The sequence below is a fragment of the Amblyomma mixtum genome, chromosome 8 (assembly GCF_055824585.1).
Source record: "Amblyomma mixtum isolate Tamu chromosome 8, ASM5582458v1, whole genome shotgun sequence".
Lineage (NCBI taxonomy): Eukaryota > Metazoa > Arthropoda > Arachnida > Ixodida > Ixodidae > Amblyomma > Amblyomma mixtum.
Window position 1 is genome coordinate 9798840 of NC_143019.1, and position 13318 is coordinate 9812157.

Consider the following 13318-nt stretch of genomic DNA (forward strand, 5'->3'; position numbering starts at 1 on the left):
TACAGTTGTGCGTATCTAGGGTTTATTCATTCTTTTTTTTCTCCGCGTAAGTGCTTATTCTATCGAGCTTCTCCTTTTTAAGCTTACAAACTTGCTTGTAACATCTACGTGTAGCGCTATGGTCGTAAACCCGGAAAGCGAAAACGGTGGCGTGCACCTTGCACTAACTGAAGCGCTTAAAGGGAATCTTCAGGAAATTAGGGTATTTGGGATCTCCTGAAGGTGTTCTGCTACGAAAAAAAATACGTTTGCTTGCGTTAGCTACTGCGTCCCCAGAATACCGTTTTTCACGCGCGATTCAACTATGCTCGCACTAATGGCTTGATGCGTCCACTCCAAACACATGTCAATCGCTCTCTTCCGATAGCAGTCCCGAACAACGATTCAAAACGTCCCTGAAGGCCGTTATTAAGACGTCGCCTCCGCTGACTCCATAGTTTCGGCGTGCTACAGCGTCCTAAAAAGAACTATTAAAAGCGAAAACTGAAAATCAAGGAATGTGATATTCATTGCATGACAGTATAGTACATAAGCACCTCCAACAAAAAATCGTGAGAATATGCTCACCAAAAAATGGAGTTTCGGAAGTTGTTTTTCAGAAAACCCTCTTCGCATGACGGGAGCACCTCATCCTTCAGGTACTTCTTTTTTTTAGAGAAGTACGATATGAAAACTCAACTGATCTCTGTGATAGTACGGGGCTTTTTTACCGCAGAAGACCAAAGCGAAGGTTCCGCTTTTAGTTCAGTCATTTATTTTTGTGTCTGGAGTGCCTAGAATGTTGCTGTTGATGCTCGAATATAGTCGAAGAGCTTATCCAGGAGCGGCTAGGAGTTGGATTATCTTAATCTGTCAACCTCATTACAACGCTCTTATAGCTGAAGAGCATCCGTTTTTTGCAGAAAGTTTGCTGGATCTGCACCTCTACACACCATTTTCCTCATAAGCTTCGAATACATCCTAAACAATTCTTGGTGATAAATTTGGTTCATCTGCGCTGTATATGCTATTATCTTCCTAAATGCGGTAGTTGCTTCCTGTCAACTTTCTATCAGCGTCAGTGAGAGACGCGTGAATTTTTAATAGCATAAGGAGAAACATAACATCGGACGCTAATAAAAGATGTATGTCTCGTAGTGCCCCTTCCCAGCAAAATAATGGTAGCAAAAGGCTTCCCATTATCCTTTAATTGGCGAAAAATGCATAATGTATGCCTTGGTAATCGATCACGCACTCCGTTATCAGCATGCCTGTTAAATATCGTCGTACATCAGAGATCGGAACATAACTGCGGCCGCAAGCAAAAAAAAACATGAAAGCATAAATGGACCGATATTTTATGATATCGGTACGCTGAAGGGATATTTGTTAGGTGATCCTAAATACCTTCCGCATTGAAAACGTGATTTGTGGTATCCTGTGCTGTTAGCCTAGTCACAGCAGCAATCTGATCTCGAATATTTTTGCAGCATCAAGTGGCCTTGCATTGTGCAGAACATCATTGATGTTTTGTTCAATACATGCTGCGGTTAATAAGCTGTGCGTGACTACACGAGCACGAGGGCGAAACACAGGAAGACAAAATGACACGAATAAGTCTCTTCATTTTTCGCTCTTGTGTTTATAAGCGCTACTGAAAACCCGATGCAATACTAGCAAGCACAATGGCTTGTCGGACAGAAATATCTGCTTTACTTCCAGTATTGGCACGTCTACCGGTCGTCCTGCTACAGCGCATATGTTCATCAGAGGGGTGTCGAGACGACGGGGAACTAAAGTCACGTTTATGCAAAGGGATGAAAGAAACGGCCGCAATTAGGTTAAGGCTACTCGCAGTTTCAAGAAATCTGCCGACGGTGGTGACCTCTACTTCCTTCCTATTGGCTGCAGCTTGCGCTACGCTCCTCTGAACTTACACGAGATTGATGGGGGTACATGCTTGGACGAGTCGGTGTATCATGGCGACAAGTACATGGTTCGGGTAAGCTCGGGTTATTTAGGAGAACAAGACAAGGCAAGATGACAAGTATCTTGCGCCAAGAACTTCTTGCTGGGCGAGTTGGTGCATAGCTTTCTTGGGATGGCGTTGCGCACACGAACAAACGTACACAGGAAGAGGCAGAAGACAGAAAGAGCGCTCTTTCTGTCGTCTGCCTCTTCCTGTGTACGTTTGTTCGTGTGCGCAACGCCATCCCAAGAAATCTTGCGCGAGATTGGTACGTCTGCAGTAACGATTTCGCGCTAATATCGCTGCAAGCCTGACTTTCGCGCAGATAATTATTGCGGAGGCTGTATATTTTGCACGCAGCCCGGCTGTTGTCTCAGAGATTTTTTTCAATCATTTTTATTTTTATCGAGCTATTCTTTCTGCGTTTTTCTCCTCTCCGCTGCAAGTGGAGAAGGATGGGAGGAGGAGAGGACTGTCGGCAGGTGGCAGGTGGGTGCAGGCAAATCCACCTAAGCACCACCTTGTAGATAAACGCTTCACACAGACGCCAACGCCGACACTGACACAGCCGGACACTTTTCACCTTCATTGCACTCCGCAATATAAGAAACATTTATGGAAGCCGATGCACAGCAAAATTTAGCTTCCTTGCCTTTGTTCAATGTAATGGAAGACGGAAATCAGGCTTTCTAGTGACCACCCGATTCCTGTGCGTCACAAGATATAATAGTGTGCATCCAGAGTTGCTTCATGTGTGTTCTCAGAGGAAAATCATCCTAAATTCCTTGCAGAAACGTCAGTGCCATCAATAAAGTCATACCACTCCTCAGCATTGAAGACCCTTGTATGGTCAAGGTATATAAAACTGAACATGAATAGTGTATGACTAAAAGCGAATTGTCCTGGGAAGCAAAAAAAATCCTCAACCTTCACTGTTGGCACGTTGAGGTATTTTGCAGGTCTGGAAGCTGTGTCATTGCTCAATAGAACAGGAGAAATGATTAGGACAACATGCTTATTTTTAACGTGTTACGAGCGCGTGCTGCAGTCTCGTCTTAAACGCTGAAATCAGCTTCGATAATTTTTTCTTTAACATTCGCTTATTTCATGGCTAAGCGAGAGAAAGTCACCTGGTTTAGGAGGTGCCTCATTCGAAGTTCGGCAATATTTGAGACGATTTCAGTTAGTGAAAGTAACGTTATTTGTGTGACAGATGCGCATAACATTCAAATGCATAAGCGTATACAAAAGCCAACTTGAACAGCGCGGTCTGCCGATTTGCCTCGAAAGGCCAGTTACAAGAGCTCAGCTCTTAACGCCGGCAGATTAGTAGAAGCTGCAAGTGGCCATTTCCACAAGTCAGTTACACAAGTGATTATTGTCCGTCTTGACCTAGTCAAAGAATTTTTTTTACGCAAGTATAAATCTGAGACACACGTCACTAGTTCTCTTTTACTGTACGCTTTTCTCTCTAATTGCAAACAATTAAACTTCGGCTACGTCGACTAAACGTTGTGGCTAGCAATGAAATCTTCATTTCAACTTTTCTTTGTTTTCTTTTTCAACTATCGAAAACTTTAAGGTAACGTTTAGCCTATAAGAACAGCATTTTAACCCAAACGGCTCCAGAATAGCTATTCCAACTGATGCGATTGCAGGAATAGGTCTCTCCCACATTCTTTGGGAAAAAAAAATTCAACAGCAGCCTGTTTTTGTTCATTTGGCATTTTTCTGGGGGAAAGGATGATGTCGTGAGTGCTGGATGGATAGTTTCTTGGCTCTGACTGCACTAATGCAGTCCAGGGTCTTTTCACAAAGAGATCCAGGGAGCAGGCAGGTGCGGCGGACTGCGACAGAAAATATTCGCCACGCACGCTTGCGCGCTAGAAAAAGAACATAATACGCCTACTGATCGGCGACAAGGCTATTACAGCATCGCAACTTAAAGATGCACACAATGCAAGTCAAGCTACCAGCTTTAGTAAAAGCGAGCCCTGAGTTGTTCGCCCCTCAAGCGGAAAACTAAACGACGGGACAGACAGGAGAGTTCGAGTAATAGCAGTCAGGTGCAGAGCGAGCGAAACTGCGTGGTTCGGTGCATCGGAGTGGAAGTGAAAGAGAAGAAGAAAAGGGCCCTTCAGGCCAGGTCCCCGTGGTTCTCTTCCTTGGAACGAGAGGACGAGGCTAAGATGCCGGAAAAGAACTAGGTTGGGTCGCAGAGCAGCAGGGGTATAACAGAGAAAAATGAAAAGTGAATGTAGGCACTTTCTACTTCCCCGCTTCCAGTTAGACAGGCAAACAACGCCAGAACACAAGATCTGGGGCCAGCTGGAATTGTAATGTTTGCGGGAACAGAAAGACCACTTGTTTCCTGTTGGAACAACATGGAGACAATCCGTAAAGAGAGAAAACCTGGGTTTCCATATTCACACTTCGAAAAATATGCTTGGAAGTGATTAAATTCATGAAGCTAAGAAAAATGATGGAGAAGGAAAGTAAAAAAATACAGGTATGAACCGAAGCATAAAGCCGCTACTCTCGCGAATGCTGCTTTTTGTACACTTCACGCCGTAAAGAGAATGCGAAATGCATCACATTGTGGTTGGTGCAAGATCTTCGTCGTTTCGTGTACAAGCAACCTGAACTGCAGGGGTTGATTTCTTTAGTTTTCCCTACGGCTACTTGGATAATTTCTGCGAGCGGTTGGTGCCTAACTGCGGCGTGGCGGTGCAAACTGTGCCGCTGACGGCGATGAGGACGGAGGACCATTAAATACGTATGATTGACGCCGGTGTTGTCAATGTCTCGTGGTCGTTGCTCGGGGCGATGGGACGGCACGTCGTATGGAAAGTCTCACGGGGCCATGTTTCGGTATTGGCAGTCACGTAGAATGTGCCCCGGTTCACCGTAGTGGAGGCACAGGCGGCAATGCTGGTCGGGATTCCTCCCAGGTTCTGCTTTCCTTGGTTGGGCTTGCAACACAATTAGCCCAGCGGGCGATTGGTGTATATGAGGTGGTTGAAGGGGTTCTTTGCGCAGACTGGCAGGGCGCCTTTGGCTGCGCAACACAGTGGCGTAAATTATGCCCCTGATTTCTGTAGCCGTCCCAGTCGGAGTGCAAAGTTACCGGTGTAATTCTTCCCGTAGCACATATACGAGAGTCGCTGCTTCAGATTGTGGAGAAGATGGCAGCGCAGTTCCTCGCGGACTGTTTCGCGGATAATTTGCCGCGCGTAGTCGCTGGCTGTGGTCGTTATGTCCGGTTGAATCATTGTGTCGGAGTGTCGAAGGTAGTCTTCATCGTAGAGTCTTCTTGGTTGCATTCCGCGATGGTCGCGCGGATGGCGTACGAGGCCGGCAAAGAGTTGGACCTAGACGCCGCGTATATAATTTTACTTTCCGTTCCTCGATCATGTCGGGGTCGCTGCGATGAAAGACGCGCTTCATTTCTTCGACACAACTGAGGACACGGCTCGTTCGGGAGCTGAATCTTGAATTCAAGAAGTCGTTCGGCTCTTTGTTTCCTCATCAAGCTCGTGAATGCCTTCCATAGCTTCTTTTTCAATGGCTCCCGTGTCAGCCCTAAGCCCAGAAGGTCTTCTTCTAGACCTTTGTCTTGATTCTGATTTCCGTCGCATCATTAGATTTTTTGAAGGACGCCACGCGCTCAGGTTCGTTCCACAATTCATCGGGCTTCTTGCCTGGGGAGTCGTTGAAATTTTACGGTGGACTGTTGACAGGTCCTCCAGTAAGAAACAAAGAGGGCTGGTGTCGCGGTTTGCATGGTGTGTCGGGTGTATAGACTGCCACCCAGCACCTCCATCCCATGTCAAGGAGGGCCACAACACTGTGGACAATTGATGAGCACAGTGAGGTGAAATTAAAACCTCCCTATTGGGCGGACTTGCGCCCAATAATAACTGAACAGCTGAGTGGTGGCGGTAGTAACAAGCGTGTTCAGCGTGTTCACTTTAAAGCTAACAGAGAGCTTTGCAGATATGGCATGCAAAGTAACCACAGCAGCCGCAAACAGCGCACAGTCATGGCTCTGACCATGGCTCTGACCATGGCTCTGACCATGGCTCTGACCATGGCTCTGACCATTCGAGTAAACCTTGTAGTATCTAGCGTCACTAACGAACTGATGAATTCGCCGGTCAGAGGCCTTCGGCATGGTCAAACAAACATTGAAAAGCTTTGTGGCATTATTTAGTAACACTACACCAGGACCATTTTGCCGAAAAAGACGACATTATTCCGTGGTGAAGTTCAAGGGCTGATATTTAGCAATCTAAAACTTCTGACTAATGTTTATGTTTACTCATATGCCGTAGCAGGTATGGCAGTAATTGAGTCGGTAATGATTTATTACTTTAGAAGGACACACGAACAATAGATTTTCATTGCCCAAACTGTATGACACGAGCACTGCTCCAAAGAGCAAAAGCTATAATTCGTGTTCTAAAGTGACCTTTCGCAAAATATGACAGTATTTTTGCTCTCAGAGACAATAATGAGCTTGTGTCTGATTTCACTACCATTACTTTTAACACCATAGTTGTAGTAAATTTTGTCATTTGCTTTTCTCTTCAATTTCCTCGGTTGTAGTGTCTGCGGCGAAATGACAGCCTGCACGAAGTTCGAATTGGCACAAAGACGTACCAGTATTTCTTTGCGGTCTGTCTGCACACACTATCAGGTACGCCTTGCGTACCCGAAAGTAACAGAGGCTCTCATACCCGAAAGTATTTGAGGCTTTCGCCTAATGTGTTTTAGGCGGCACGCTGGGCATGAAGCTTGATGATATCAGTCTCTTCGCAGTCCCCACGTGCTTCACGTGGGGCGCATTGGTGGCCCTCGACTCCGCGTAACTCCTCTACACTCTTCTATACTCCTCATACTCACGCGCTCGGTACATGTGCCGAGATACAAGAGCCCCAACGTGCTTAGCAGATTTTTTAGAGTAGTTTGTTAGTTCTTTCGAGCTCACCGCACCGCACGGAACAATACATACGCTTCAAATGCAATATTACTCACCTTTTCTGCAATTATCTTTTGGAAACATCGCTGCAGCAGAAGTGCTGTTGTTCTCGAGCTCGTTGCACCAAGCATATAGCTCTGAATAGCTGTAGAATTGAATAGCGATCCGAATAACTCACGCTATGCGGATAGATATCGGCGAAAAACAGTATGCTTGTGCCTTTTTATAGCAAAGTAATGTCCTCTGCCTAATTAGTCTCTGTTGGCATTTTGTTTCGCTTTTGTTGGTTCGAGCATGCCACATCATGTACGCCAGTAATTTGTTTCTGATTAACTGTTTAGCTAGTTTCCGTTATTAAGGCAGGCCGTTGTTTGGCTGGTTCCATCGTTATTCTCAGCGCTATGCTTAATAAGTGGACTACAGCCCACCATAGTTGAAAGCAAGACAAGGCAATGCGCGGACGCATTCTTCTTAATGGTATTTGTTTCCTTTGTGAGGTGCAGGGATATACGTAAAATCAATTCATTCAGCTTGATATTCCTAGCCACCTTGAAAGAGAGACATGTAAAAGAACTGCGCAGAAAGCGCTAGCTGATGGCGGGGCCGCTAATCGCTGCTTTCTCGTTACATGCTCGTTGTGCTCTAAGGTCTCTCTGATGCCAAAAAACTCAAAAGAGATGTTAAATTATGAACGAAAGAAAATATCCAATTCAAAATGCCCAAAAATTCTACATATTGAAAACATTTGTGAGAAGCGTCAGGAAGCAACCTGAGTTTCTTAGAGGCCTATAGCTACAACAGCGAACAGATGGTAATGGCTGCGCTCGGGTTTGGCTGGTTTGGCTGCTCTCGGGTTTGGCTGCGCTCGGGTGGATGTCAATGAGTAATTACTCCCTTATTATTGTAATAACATACACGCGAGCATTTTTTTAAGGTGTATTTACTTTCCCAAGGCATGACTGGGTATGTAACGATTTGTCAAACCGAGCATGGCTAAATAAATGAAAATGCGGGACGAATGCAATGGAGTCGTAGGCTGTGTGGTAATAGGTTTCGCTGCGTCTGAGCAGCATATCAGGATGGTCTTTTCGGCTAGAGACCCACTGAGGCCAGATGCCGGATTCTCGTCACAATCAATGCCGGGCTAACCCACAACAGGCTTCCGATGTCGGTCTCAGCATTCCGGAAATTTACACACTGGAAGCCCGGGGCGGAGGCACAGATCTCGAAAGTTAAGCCATTTTCTAGCTACGGCGCCAGTTGGGGCAACCTGGACCCAGATTTCTCGAAGCGGAACCTCATCTGCACGGGCAAGACCACGGGGGTTTTAGATATAGGGAGAGATGAGTGGTCGTGTGCAGCGCAGTATGTACTCCTTTCTTGTCGGAATGAAGGTCACATCATCCATATCGAGGAGCCGCGGAAATGACGAGGTCGCGGTCGCTAGGTGGGTCGCACAAACTGCACGCCTTTCGGAACTCTGCGAGTGACGTGGGGAACCACTCTGTGAGAATTGGTTGCAGGATCCTAACCGCGAAACGATAACTATTTGGGGAAGTTAGTCTGGGCTTCGACTGGCACGTGAAAGCATTATTGCGTGTCTACTTCCGATACCCTAATGACCTTCAAGGCATTTAAAGGTGAGTTGTCCGTAAAATGGAATAAATAAATTGGTTAAAAATCAGAGTATACGTGTTACTTGAAGGACGTCGGGTGATATGGACTGTAAGGAGAACGCTAATGGCGGCCACAGAGCATAGCACATTCTGAACCACAGCCAGGTCAGCACAGGAGGTTCTATGAGTGGAAACCTGTACTTAATATTAAGACTAGGCTTAGAGGGACAGTAAGTTGGAGTTGTTTCGCCGACCTGGATGCTCGCATATATGTTCATCACGATTCGGTCGAGTTGATTTAGGTTGGCGAATTTCTCTTGATTTAATGCCATTCACTTTTAAAAGTGCCAGGGAGCAGGAACTCATAGTGGTGGCAGCAGTATGGAGTGCGACAAAGAATATACCCTAGGCACTTGCGTTCTGTGCGAAAGGCTGGCCGACGAGTATCATGTCACTGCTGCACCAGCTCGTCTAGGGTGTTTAGCTGTGCATTCTCATGAGGTAACATCATAAGGGCGATACGGGGAAGGTAAGTCATGACCCTAATACCCTCTCATAGGGGCGATAAGGATGACATTAGATGGGCAGAGATTCCGAGCGTAGTGATATGCAATTGCACTCTTTGATTGCTTTTTTTCTTCCCGTTTGAGAGAGAAGTGCCGGCTGAATTCTTGATCCTAATCACCGGAGGATGTTTAGATGATCTAATTGCTCTTAGAAAATTAATTTAAACTGGTCTGGAGACGCGCCGGAAGATATTTTTTCGCTCTTTTCCAGCCTTCTTAATTCCTCACGTGCATATACTACAAGTTTCTCTTCGGCGTTCGGAAGAGAACGTGTGTTCTCTTCGGCCCATGAAATCTAAAAGAAGGCAGTTTGTGAAAATTGTCCAAGCCTCGATTCAGAATTCAACAGCAAAATCTTGTCACGTATGACTTCCGGAAAGAATGAAGAAAGAATTATTATTTAGCCGCTCTCTTCCTTAACCCGCAAGAACGTCACGTTCATAAAATACTTCCTAATACATCTCAAAACCGAACATTTTAAGACTCAAACATTAATTCAGCGGTTTCCATAATAATTTCTTCGTGACATGGCTTGTGTAGAAACAATAAACTTTCTTCGTGGCATGGCTTGTGTAGAAACGATGCTCCACTTTGGTTGCAACTGTAACAACGACGCCGGTACAGCGTCGTTGTTACAGTTACCACAAAAAACTGAAATGTCACTCGAAGCAAATATAATTTTATAACACACAAATGTTTAAGTACAAAATATGAGAATGATTAAAGAAGTAGTACCATGTACACATCATGAGGATCTGAACACAAGGCGCGTCTTACATTTGGGAAAACAGGGAAAGAAAATACCTGTGTGCATAATACTATCTAAAAACTGTGTTTAGGCAACCACACAGCCAATGAAATAATCGTGTAGCTTAAGGGGAAATTCGTAGGATAAAGGCAAAGAATCATAAGGACAAGTCCTCAGTCCTGAAAATGAATGCATGTTACGAGTATAACTCTTCTAATATTGTGTTTAATGGCATTTGGAGTTGTCACAAAATTGAGTTTTCCCTCTGTTTTGTTCAATATAAGGTTTACTTGTTATACGGGGAACTGTTTGCGATAATTTGATCTTGTTTTTGGCATGCGCCGTTTTTTATAGTTTGATAATTATTGCTATGGATGGAAAGTTTCTTAACGTACACCACATGAAGTAGCTTAAATTAATACAGCTGGTTCACTTTCAACAAGTCATATTCTAAAAGCAAAGAAGCGGTTGGCAGATGTAGAAATTTCCACGGTAATTTTCAAAGCATCAAACAACTTTTCTTTGCAAGATAAGAAGCTTCTTCAAAGTCCCAAGTGACCGGTCTCTCTATAACTTAGTGAGAGGAAATATAAGTGCAACTAAGCAAGCTGCACGCGAAGAGCGGGTTTTAGCAATCACCTGCTCCACACAGTTTCGTTGAATTTAGCGAAACATCTCTGCACAGGCGCAGTTTTCAATAAAAGCGCCACGGCTTTCTGCGCTGTCCTAGTTTACGTATCCGTTGGAGCACCTCAGCAGCTTAAACAGTTTGTATATATAGCAAATATTGCACCGAAGCTTCAATGAAATCGACAATCCTCTGTTATTCTTCCACACTTTTAGGCGGACAAAAACAACATTCTCTTTTGAGTTTGGAAAAACAAGCAAGAATATGGCATAGAAACTTCATGTCTTGAATTCGGCTGTGGCAAGGATCTGATGCTGTTTTGTTTTTGTGTTCAAGCCTGAAAAGGCTAACACGAAAGACGTACCTGAAACAACATTGAAACGCAAAAAAACAATGAAGAAACTTTGTCGCCATCACAGGATCATCTTTGGGGCATCGTCTCGATGTATGGCATTTCCTCTAAAACTGCACAAATGGTCTGCGAAGGAGCATTCGCTGAAGAATGCGCCGAACTCTTGGTCGTAAACACTTCTATTCTTGGCAGAAAAAAAGCGGTCATACTTCCGTGAGAACATGAACACATCAGCTGAACAAACATGACCAAAAAAAAAAAACTTCTCGGGTCGCGGTAGCCGGCAAATGGAAGCATAGATCTGCCCTCTCAGTGTTTACCAACGAAATCTTCTTGCCTGCAGTGTGAAATAAAAATAATAATAATAAATGTGGGCGTATTAGGCGGCACTTTGTGCGCCGATGAAGAGCCGTGTTGGTCGAAGTTTTCTCAAGGCCTTCCAAAAACTGAGGAATAGACACAAAAAAGAAGCGTCTAAAATAAGAATACTGCGGGCTAGTGTTGTCATGGCGACGGAGTGTGAGCGATACTTTCGTCCGGTGTTTAGGCCTACGTGCGTCTCTCTTCCGGCAAATGCCGAACTGCGATCTTTGTTTTTCTTACTGGAAACTCAAACAAATGCAGCCCAACAAAGGTTCTCTGTATCCCCCAGGGAGTAAACGAGCTCAGTAAGTGAGAAGGAAAGGGGCCAACAGCATTTTGGTTCTCAGCAGCCCGTTTAAATGCCTTAGACATACATGCTTGTTGAATGGCAGGCAAATTCAAGGGTTCGCCAAGTGAGCTTGGGGGCGCACGATTGAAACTAATGTATAGGTAATGACTGGGATTAGTAGGAATTTTTTATTCGTATAAAGTTCCGCTTATTTCGTTTCTGGGAAGGTAACTTACAGAAACGTCAAAAAAATGTGCTCCAGAACAACAGCAACAGAAAATCCCTGCTTCATTTCTTATAGTTCAGAATGCCTACCTGAGAGACAAGCGTTATTTCAACGCTGATTTTTAGACTTATAGCATTTTCCTCTAGTGCAGCAACTGGCATTACGGTTGTGTGCTTGATTAGGTAAAAAGATAAGAATGCAGTAAATTCGGGGAAAACCGATGAAAACTAAAATTTCACCTAGATACACTGACAAATCGGAATTGATTTCTTTCACGAAAAAAACTTTTTCCTGCTTACGCCATTGAATGTAGTACAAAAAAAAACTGTCAAATAGAGTACTACAAATACTGTGTACTAAGAGTAAAAAAAAAACAATACACGTACCCTCAACATTTGCGCATCAACGAAATCATCATTAGCCTCGGCTGCTTTATTCATGCAGCAAGGCCAGTTTTCTGACTTTAAGGCTACAGCAGTGATTCAGTAGCTGGGAAATGAGCCCTTCAGCAACGCAGCGACCGCAGCTAATTGGAAAAATGGGGGCCGTGTGTCGAAGACCGGCGGAAAACAATTCGTGTCGCCTTGTATTCCTTAATTAATCTCTTGGGATATTGCAAGAGGACTTCAAGTTCTGTAAATTTGGTGCAATTGTATTCATAGTGAACTAGATTCTTCAAAAAGGGGCATGCGAATGTTTTATACGCGCTGTACATCTTGCTCTGCACTTAATTTTTTTGCTGCACAAAGCTGTATACCATTTTCTTAATGGCAACTCCGGAGCGAATCTCCTAATTAGTCTTCAAAGCCCTCATTGGACTCTCGCAAATCTAAATGCTATGTAAGCGCAACAGTATGTGTAATTTTGTGACAAGCTTCAGCCATTTAAAATATTAAAATATTACATGAGGTTTCTGATTAGGTTCTCAGTTTTGTCAGAGTTGGTTCTGAGTTGGTAGGAAGCACTCATTGAAATGGACAATATGCACTCAATTATTGTCAAATGAAATAAACAAAAATGTAAGATAGTGTACTTTATCAGAGCCTCTCACAAACTTATGATAAGGACAGAGAGGGGTGTCGTCGTTAGTGTCAGGGGCTAAAAAAAGCTTTTAACTGCGTAGGTTTACTTATGGAAGGTCTAAAATACAGATCTAGAAAGAAACACGCAATTTCGATTGACTGCAATTTCTTCAGTTCAGAACACCTGCAGACGCTTATTAAGTTGTAATGGACACGAAGTACTCAACGGTCGCATCTTATGGATCCACAACCCTTAGAATCACATGTACTGGAGCCACGACAAATAATACCACAAGGTAATCGCCACATTACGCCGCCTGCTTCCTCGTCGGACAGCCATTGTTTAAACTTTTCTCTTTGACTGCATTTTCACAAGGGAGCTCTTTCCTGCACAGATTGCCGAAGGACTCAGCGATGTATATTGGTTCTTAAGCCTAGCATTCTCTGCGATATGTTTCCAGAGTAGTAGAAATCGCCGGACGTAGCCAGCATCTTTGGGTTAAAATGTGAAAAGGCGAGGAATGAATCAAAATTACGCGCACCTGAAAACTTTAACGTGCTTTGCAAATGAGATTTCAT